The following is a 10,497-nucleotide window of genomic DNA, read 5'->3' on the forward strand; positions in this document are numbered from 1 at the left end:
ACGAAAGTTGGTTCTTCGGTCTTAAATCGAATAAAGAGTTAGGACCTCAAATCTGAACTTGAGCCATCCCTCCAGCCATATACATTAGTTCTGAACAAATACCACGCCAAAGCAACGTAGTTAGCCTTCATTTTTGCCCAAAGTGCTCTTAGGGATGGTGCTGACCAAAAAAAAAAATGCATTGACTTATCTACAACTAAGGGACTGGGATTGTGTGTCTATTGTGCTTATGTTGACATCGCTTGATTTAACAAGCAGGCCGAGAAATGAAATGCAAAACAGGAAAGGAAAATGGACGAAAGCAAAGCTTTCTGGGGTATTTGCCCTCTGTTTATCTACACAGGAGCATTCCATAGTGCCATAGGTAAAATACCTTTTTAGGCGGCCACTACAGACTTATCTACAACTAAGGGACTGGGATAAGAACATAAAGGCCCTGCTGGATCAGACCAAGTGCCATCAAGTCCAGCAGTCTGTTCACACAGTGGCCAAACAAGACAACTGCAAAAACATTATCCTTCCCGTGTTCCCAAGCACCTAATGGGCATGATCCTGGAGATAATAGGTATGTATCGTGACTAGTATCCATTTTTACTGGTAGCCATAAATAGCCCTCTCCTCCATGAACATGTCCACTCCCCCCTTAAAGCCTTCCAGGTTGGCAGCCATCACTCTGAAGAACACTGCAGTATCACAGAAGCAAGCTTTGGGGCCCCCTGAGTCACATGTCCAAACCCACCAGGAAAATGCCCTTGGTGAGGTCCCGTAGCTCAACCCACCTCCAGCCAAGGAGAGCCAATGCAGACCCTTCCACAAGGATTCCTTCCACATGGAAACAAATCACGTCATTTTCACAGCTCTGTGCCCCTGCCCCAAAATGTGGCCCCCTAGTTCCTTTCGGCTTGGTGAGAACACTGTTTTCTCCGGTCTCACTGGGAAGCAACTAAGATGAGCCAAACCTGGTTTATAACAATTGGCATAGTGCCCTCACCTGAGACCCCAGAAGTGTGAGGTAAACACCTGGCAAAAGGAGAAACTGAGGGAGAGGGTTAGTGATAATGTTAATGGTGTTTTAACACACAAAAGTGTCCCCTAGGTCAAGGACCATGACTTATTTTTTCCTTCTCACCTGTAAGCATTGTAAAGTTCAGCTTCAGATATATTGGAATGAGTATGTTTTCCTTTCTCTTCCAAACTCATAGCTTCAAATTTCATGGATGGCTTCTTTTAAAACCAACCCCCCTTTGGAATTTTGCTGCTTGATTCTCAGGTATGTCTGTATCAAACTGTCAAGCAGAAACCAACTTTTCCTCTTTTTTTAGTGGCATAGATGTTACATGCTCAGTACAGAATTAGCTAAGGAACCCCATTTCCTTTCTCACAAGGTGAATTGCCAGTGGAGTTCAATGGCACTTCTAAGGATACCCTGGTTGACAGCATAAATCAAAATAAATTTTATTTCTTGCGACCAGTGACTTGGAACTATGTTAAGGATATTTTGGGCTGCTAAAAAGAGACAAATGGACAGCTAGGGAACATTCATCCTTAAAGAATAAAATTTATCAGCTGTGCCCACCTCGGTGTAGGACTTCCAGTTGGTGGAGGTTTACCAGGCCCCTTTCACTTTTGGCTTTCAATAAAATTATTAATAATATATTATTCTAAAAGATTGAGTATTCTTACTGTTTTACTCTAATTTTTATTGCTGACTGCTGATTTGGTTAGTGACAACAGCTTTTAAAAGTTTTGTTACTACCTTTGCTCTACTGCGATTATAGATTTAAATTTGTAAAAAAATAACACATGCAATATAATGTAACAAAATCTCCACAAAAACAACACACAGTTTTACTCAGGTGTCTTCAGGAATATGGCTTTCCCTTAGTGGTGGAAGGGCATGGAGTAGGGGTCATTGGGGGTGTGTGGGGGAGAGATGGTTATGAATTTCCTGCATTGTGCAGGGGGTTGGACTACTATGATTCTATGAAGGCCTGTGAAGAAAGGACTGAAAGTAGCTGGGATGGGGGGAGGAGTTGCAGAATTTCAGGGTAGTAGTTAAGGACGAGAGCTTTTCACAAGGTCTGGTTACACAAATCTGTGATAACACATTTCTTATACAGAGTATTCTTGGATGATCTTGTCAGGAGCAGGCCATGAGGATTGGTATGCGATTGTGCTGCTTGCAGGTGCTGTTGTGCTATTCTGTCCAAGGCCAGTCTAGGTCCCGTGTTTAGTCTTCATAGATTCCCATACTGTGGGAATCGCCAAGTACACCTTCCTGCCTCTTGGAGGGGGGTTGCCTGGGTAACCAGTTATCTCCTTTTGCCCTTCCATATATGCTATGTATCTTGCCTTTGACTCTCACTAGTGTCCTTTTGAATATGTCTTCTGAAACCTGTCGATTCTAACCAATAAAACTGCTTTCGTGGATTTGCCGTCTGCTGAAATCTGTTTATGGGTTTGCCGCAGGGCTAGAGCTCACAGATCTTAGCACATGAGCAGCTAAGTGTAAGTGGAGACTCTCCTCCAGGTACTCTGGATCCAAGCTTTTAAGGACTTCAAAAGTAGAAAACATCATGTAAACTATAAGTGAGCATAGTTGGTTGAATGTTGGTTTGACGAGCTCTCTGTAACAAGCCACACCCAGCATCCTGGCTGCCACTTTCAGAATCAGATAAAGATTCCAGATTTTCTCCAAAAGGAAGTCCATAGTTACCAAGACATGTGCAACAGTGGTCATGCACCTGCTTTATCCAAGACTGGCTGCAGCTGGCAGCCCAAACAACCATCACCACCACTGCTGAGCCAGGGACAGAAATACTGGAGTACCCTTCCTCAACTGCTAACCTGTTTTCAGAGCAGGACTGGCTGTATGCCTACTCCCAGCATGGTGTAGTAGTTAAGAGTGGTGGACTCTGATCTGTAGAACCAGGTTTGATTCCCCACTCCTCCACATGAGTGGTGGACGCTAATATGGTGAACTGCCTTTGTTTCCACACTCCTACACATGAAGCCAGCTGGGTGACCTTGGGCTAGCTGAAGCTCTCTCAGCCTCACCTACCTCACAGGGTGTCTGTTGTGGGGAAGGGAAGGTGATTGTAAGCCGGTTTGATTCTTCCTTAAGTGGCAGAGAAAATCAGCATATAAAAACCAACTCTTCTTCTCCTCCCATGTTGACATTACTACAAATACTTTGCATTTGTTCATCCACTCCTTTACTGCCTCCAGACACTTGAGATTTAGATGAAAAAAGGAGAAACATTAACCATTTGAGATCTGCCAATGATATCACATTACTGGCAGAAATTAGTAAAGATCTGAAACAACTACTGGTGAAAGTTAAAGCAGGAAGTGCCAAAGCAGGACTACAGCTGAACACCAAGAAGACAAAAGTAAGGACTACTGGGGAATTACTCAGCTTTAAAGTTAACAATGAGGAAATTGAAATTGTTCAAGACTTTCTATTCCTTGGCTCCATCATCAACCAAAAGGGAGACTGAAACCAAGAAAGCAGAAGATTGAGACTGGGAGGGGCAGCCATGAAAGAGATAGAAAAGATTCTTAACTGTAAGGCTGTATCATTGGCAACCATGAGCAAGTTAATTCATGTTGTAGTATTCCCTATTACCATGTATAGGTGTGAAAGTTGGACAATGAAGAAAGCTGACGGGAAGAAAGTTGATTCCTTTGAAATATGGTGTTGGAGGAGAGTTTTACGGATACCATGAACCACCAGAAAGACAAATCAGTGGGTTCTAGATCAAATCAAGTCTGAACTTTCCCTAGAAGCTAAAATGACTAAACTGAGGCTATCATACTTTGGTCACATTATGAGAAGGCAAGGCTCATCAAAAAAGACAATCATGCTAGGTAAAATTGACAGCAGCAGGAAAAGAGAAAGACCCAACATGAGATGGATTGACTCTATAAATGTAGCTACTGCCCTCAGTTTGAAAGATCTGAGCAAGGCTGTTAACGATAGGACATTTTGGAGGACATTGATTCACAGTCACCATGAGTCAGAAGTGACTTGAAGGCACTTAACGCACAATGCATACAGTTATACTTTAAAAATTAAATCTGCCTGTCATCTATAATGTTGTTGGATAATATATCCCTGAACATTCAAGTATATTTATATGGCTGCTTATTAGGATTTCCTGCTGCACCATGCTAACATTCCGCGTTGAGGGTATAAGCATTTTACAAGAGGGTCTTTTTTTGAGAGAGAGACCAGAAACTGGTACATCTCAGGTCAGAATATCATCCTCTGCTGTATGGCTGTTGTATGGATAGCAAAATTTGATAGGAAGGAATTCTGATATCTAACCCAAAATTACTACCATAAATAACAGAACTAGAAATGCATGCCCCAGTCCAAGGCTGTCAGAAACACTGCATCTCAGGCTTATCCTATTTAGAACAAAGTACGATGCCTTCTAATGATCAAAAGTGGGCTTGGCACCAAAAAACTAAATTTGCCAGTCAAATGATCTATAAAACACCTGCCTGCCCAACTATGCTAACAAAAACTTGCACATGTAAAAGCAGGGCTAATCACTGTCAAGAGCTTCATCGGGGGATGAACTATAACTGTGGAAAGACATTGCACACTATGCTTCTTTGCACAAAAGTGATGGGGGTAGCCTAAACCTTATTTTGGAGTGCAGTACTATTCAAATCTCAATTACTTATAGATTGAACAAATGGGATTCCTAGACTATCAAAGCTGCAGTGGCTCCTTATTCAACATATCTTGAAGAAACAGAAATTGATACAACCGCTGCTCTTCCCCTCCAAAAAGGTTTGCATTACCTAAGATCACACATCTTGGCACCCAGTTATCTTCAGCTCCAAGTTTTATTTTTGCACAAGATGCCCTCAAATAGAAAGGCCTCAAACCCCAGTTCCTTATTCACATGTGCTAATTTAGCATTCCAAAAATAATCTTAAGAGGTTCATAACAAGATTCAAATGACAGCTAATACTGTGTGGTGGTTAGTGTGTATGATCAGGATCTGGAAGACCTAGGTTCAAATTCCCACTCTGCTGAGTGACTATGGGGCAGTCCCTCACTCAGCCATCTATTGTGATAGACAGTACCAAGTTCCACCCTCCAGGAACTTCAGCCAATCAGTTCAAACAGTGGATTGGACTGAAGGACAGGAGTTTGGCAGAAGAACCACATCTTTAACACTGTCCTTCAGTGTTACTCCTCTGAAGATGCCTGCCACAGCTGCTGGCGAAACGTCAGGAAAGAAAATACCAAGACCAAGGTCACACAGCCTGGATAACCTACAAGAACCAATGAACTCTGACCGTGAAAGCCTTCGACAATATTACAAACAATAGTTTGCAATATTTTTATGATGTGGTTCTTCTATTAGTTATATTTATTGTAAAATTACATTTTTACAGATCCCCCAATGAAGCTTATACAGTGAAACGCGTAGGGGTTGTACATGACAATAAAGCTGTCACCTTGCATCTTTTTTCCTTTGTTGATGTGCTTGCATGTTGTTTGGTGTGGCTCTATTTTTCTTTCTGCCCTAAACAACTCATACTCCAGTTCAGCGCAGAATGCACATGAATGAGAAGGTACTGATGTTACCCATTTGCACGGCGTTACCTTTAGAAGGCTTTGCTCAGATGAACAAAGCTGTTGCAGCAGAGCATAGCAGGAGAGGCAGTCCAGCAGGCATGTGGGTTCATGGCTATTCAGGACTTTGTAGGTGATAAGCAAAATCTTTAATTGAACTCAGTAGCTGAGTGGTAGAGTATCTGCAGAACGGGTGTGACATATGTCTTCTGCCTGATAGTAATTGGGTTGCGGCATTCTTGGTGGTGGCTTCCACCTTGTGGAACAGCCTTCCTGAGGTCAGGAAGGCTCCAACGCTTCTGTCATTTCATAAGAAAAACCATAATGTTCAAGCGGGTATTAAAAAACAAACATTAAAACTGTAGTAGTAAACAGTCCAGGAAGGCACCTTTATAGTGCAGGGAGGGGATGCAGGGGAAAGTGAGGTGCCCCACACACAATTCCTTGAGGATTCCCTACCAAGCAAATCCCTACCAGGGATCAGCACAACACAAATGGGCCATAGTTTTCCTAAACAGACTGTGTGGGGAGGGGAAGCTGAAGAATGTAAATTTGCTATTGGGTGGGAAGGAGAGAAGGAAGCAGGAAAAGAGGAGAGGCTATGGGGAATTTCAGGGAAGGGGAAGAAGGAATATTGGGGGGGATGAGATGCTGATAGACATGATAGAGGTCTATAAAATTATGCATGGTTTGGAAAGAGTGGACAGGGAGAGGTTTTTCTCCCTCTCCCATAATACTAGAACGCAGGGTCATCTGCTGAAACTGGAGGGTGAGAGATTCAAAACAGATAAAAGGAAGTATTTTTTTCACACAATGCATAGTTAAATTGTGGAACTCCATGCCCCAAAATGTGGTGATGGCTGCCAACTTGGAAGGCTTTAAGAGGGGAGTGGACATATTCATGGAGGAAAGGGGTATTCATGGCTACTAGTTAAAATGGATACTAGTCATGATGCATGCCTATTCTCTCCAGGATCAGAGAAGCATGCCTATTATCTTAGGTGCTGTGGAACACAGGCAGGATGGTGCTGCTGCAGTCATCTTGTTTGGGGGCTTCCTAGAGGCACCTGGTTGGCCACTGTGTGAACAGACTGCTGGACTTGATGGGCCTTGGTCTGATCCAGCAGGGCTTTTCTTTTGTTCTTATGCTTTCCACTAGTCCTTGCAGGTTCCCGCGTGTTCTCTAATTCTATAATCCTAGTCCAGCTGCATTGTTCATTAGTTATTTTATTCTATTTGACTGCACTATTTATATCCTGTAATCCACCTCGAGTCTCAGAGAGAAAGGCGGACTATAACTAACTAAAAATAAATACAAGTGCACCTTTCAATTGAATGAAGTATAAAGTATAACCCATCAAACAAGCTTCCTGTTTTTACCCCACCTTGAAAGGACTGTACTGGGCAACATGAAACTTTCCACCTCCAGCCACATTACTGATTAACTGCCGATTGACCCTCCCTTTCTTTATCACTTCATTTTTAAGCAGTTCCTTAGACCTTTGCCACTTCCAAAGTTCAAGAATGAGAATGGGATACAAGTGGCGTCCTAGAAAAGGAGCAAGCGTGCAGATGCAAGGCCGTAATTAACACTTTCTTCACCTCAGGTAAACCACTTCAGAATCAAAGAAACATTCAAGGTTTTTGGCTTTGCTTTTTAAGCCAGTATGACACCACTTCTCTCTTACCTGGGTCTTGCATGCAGCTGTATCTTGTCTTGGAGCCCATGCTGCAGAGCTCTTATAAAGATATGAAGCTTCTGGGAGGTAGATTTTTTTTTAAAGAAAGAAAAGGAGACACAGCATGGTAGACCTTTCTTCACCTGAGTGTTTTGTGAAAGCAAGCAAATGAGGCTCATGTGCTTAGACAAGTCTTATCAGAGGGTTCTGAAAAATTAAATGTAGACCCAAGCTGCAACCTCAGCACAGATACTTCAGAAATAATGTCTACTGAAGGGCCTCTACTTCAGCACTCCATGGTCTTTTTCACCCAGAAAGTACATGAATGCCCCTCCAACAGAATCTGCTGATTGAACATCTCTTCTTTGAGGTTAGCAACAGGTATATGGGAAATCAGCTTTCTTAAAGAATGGAAACCATGGGGCTGAACTATTTCTCCAACTAGAGGGAACTAGTGGACATACATTAAGTTCTGTGAAGCAGTGAGATTACAGAATACTAACAGAATACTTCAATATAGAACCCACAAGCCACATATTTTTCTCTCCTTGTGCCAGGAAAAAGGTGCAGTTGTCAATACTGGCCAGGAATGTTGCAAAAAATATGGGCATAATCCTATTAATTCCTGCAGTCCAAGACTAGCCTTATATTACCTGTAGCTCCTGCTACTAACAAGTACTAAGGGGTACATAGCATCCCCTTGTGTGTGTGTGTTGTGTGTGTTAAGTGCCGTCAAGTCGCTTCCAACTCATGGCGACCCTATGAATGAAAGTCCTCCAAAATGTCCTATCTTTGACAGCCTTGCTTAGATCTTGCAAACTGAAGGCTGTGGCATCCTTTATTGAGTCAATCCATCTCTTGTTGGGTCTTCCTCTTTTCCTGCTGCCCTCAACTTTTCCTAGCATGACTGACTTTTCCAGTGACTCTTGTCGTCTCATGACGTGACCAAAATACGATAGCCTCAGTTTAGTCATTTTAGCTTCTAGGGTCAGTTCAGGCTTGATTTGATCTATAACCCACTGATTTGTTTTTTTGGCAGTCCACGGAATCCGTAACACTCTCCTCCAACACCACATTTCAAAGGAATCTATTTTCTTCCTATCAGCTTTCTTCACTGTCCAGCTTTCACACCCATACATAGTAATAGGGAATACGATGGCATGAATTAATCTAGTCTTGGTGGCCAGTGACACATCCTTACACTTCAAAATCTTTTCTAGCTCCTTCATGGCTGCCCTTCCCAGTCTCAATCTCCTTCTAGTTTCTTCCCCTTAGAAACCTCTTTAGCCAAAGAAATGGGAATCCCAAATACTGTATGTGCATTAAAAGGTCCTAATTTCCATACACTTCATGCAATCAGGAGGATTGCTGCCTTGGGTAAGCATCTGCTTGTTTTACATTAAAACTGTAGCAGGTTGGATCATATGACAGGCATGACTACATTCCTGGCTCAGACACCAGATGGCAGCACTCACCTCAAAGTGTATTCACAAATGACTGTGTTCATTAATGGTCCAAAGAAAGGTTGCATCTCTATTGGTAGCAGCTGACACACAATGGATGTTTTAAGAAACCCAGCCCATCACATTTTTGGGACCACTGCCTTTGCACCTCACCTCTGGAAGGCCCACCCCCTTGAGGCTCACCTGGCACCTAGTTGACTTTCTTTTAGGCATCAGGACAAAACACATCTTTTAACCCAGGCTTTTAATTAGATGTTCAATTCTACCAACTCTTTAAATAGTGTTTCTGTTTTATGGATAGTTTTTATACTGTTTCTATCACTGGGGATGCGGGGGGGGGGGAGGTAGCTCATTTCCTGCATTGTGCAGGGGGTTGGACTAGATGACCCTGGTGGTCCCTTCCAACTCTATGATTCTATCCATGGCTTGTTTTTAAATTGTTACATCGTTTTAATTGTAAGCCTTCTAGAGCATGACCCTGAAGAGGTGACACAAATATCCTAAATGAATAATTTTTGCAGGCACCCAGTGGAAAAAACCCCTGAAAATGCTTCCTGCAACAACTGTAGCATTACTGAAAAATTAAATGCTTGACTTGGGGCAGGTGTGCTAGACTCATAGGTTCTAGGGCTCATCAAGAGCCCTCAACTTTAATTTAAGATCAAAAGAAAGGAACAGTTCCTGCTTCCTTCTACTTCAGGACTAGAGTAATTAGAGAAAGTGTAATCAATAGTATATGTTTGAATTCAATTTTTGAGGCACAGCTCAAAACAGGTTCCAGGTTGGTGCAGGGTGTGCAGCCCCTGCTAGAGCAAAAAAAGAAGAAGAAAAGCAGTTCTCAACATTCATACATACGGGGGAGGAAAGGATCTATCCTAAAAATATAGCTTAGCATAACTCTCCAGAGTGGAAAAGTAAGAGGAACTGAGGTCCTCAGTTCCAGGACCCCACAGAGGATGGACTAAAAACAGCCTAGAGAAGACTCAGCCAGAAATCTTGCCATGAACTTCCTATACGGCAGCTAGTTCTTTGCAAAGCAGGACAGCACACTCGCCACCTAAAACATCTGCTAGATTTCTACTACTTGGAATGGCATATGGCGCTGAGCTCTACAGAAAGGATGGGGGAACTGTGCTTCCAGCAGTGGTTCTTAAACTGTGCTTTGCAATCCCAAAGCAGATCTTTAGTCTTTTGCAGATGGATCACAACAGCAGAAAGGAGGCACAGAGTAAACTGGGAAAGGAGGCATGATATCAGGCTTGCGTTTGCTAATGCATAATGTTCAAAATGATCATGAAATACAACATGTTGCACAGTACATTTAGAAGTGGGTCCAACTTCAAAAACTGTTGAGAATCGCTGGCTTAACAGTATTCTGCTCCAATTTCAGCTCTGGCACTGGTCTTTTTATTTTTCTATGCATACTGCCATCAAGTGGCAAATAGGGTGAAAACTATTTGCTGGAGCTTGTCAGGATCATATAATATCGCCAGCTTCCCAGACATGCTGCTGGATGAATCAAAGGAGAGTGCGAGGCTTTGAAGAGCAGCAAGTTGAGACCCTTCTGCAAAAACTTTTTCTTTTCATCCCCTCCAAGTTTCTCTATGCTGCTTTTTCCTTGACAAGGTATTAAACAATTGATGGGGCAAAAACTTAACATGGTTTCCTGAATCTCTGCTTTGGTAAACAAGATTTGAACACACATGAACACATAAAGCTGCCTTATACTAAATCAGACCTTTGGTCCATCAAAGTC

Source organism: Euleptes europaea, chromosome 5, assembly GCF_029931775.1.
Source record: "Euleptes europaea isolate rEulEur1 chromosome 5, rEulEur1.hap1, whole genome shotgun sequence".
Taxonomy (NCBI): Eukaryota; Metazoa; Chordata; class Lepidosauria; order Squamata; family Sphaerodactylidae; genus Euleptes; species Euleptes europaea.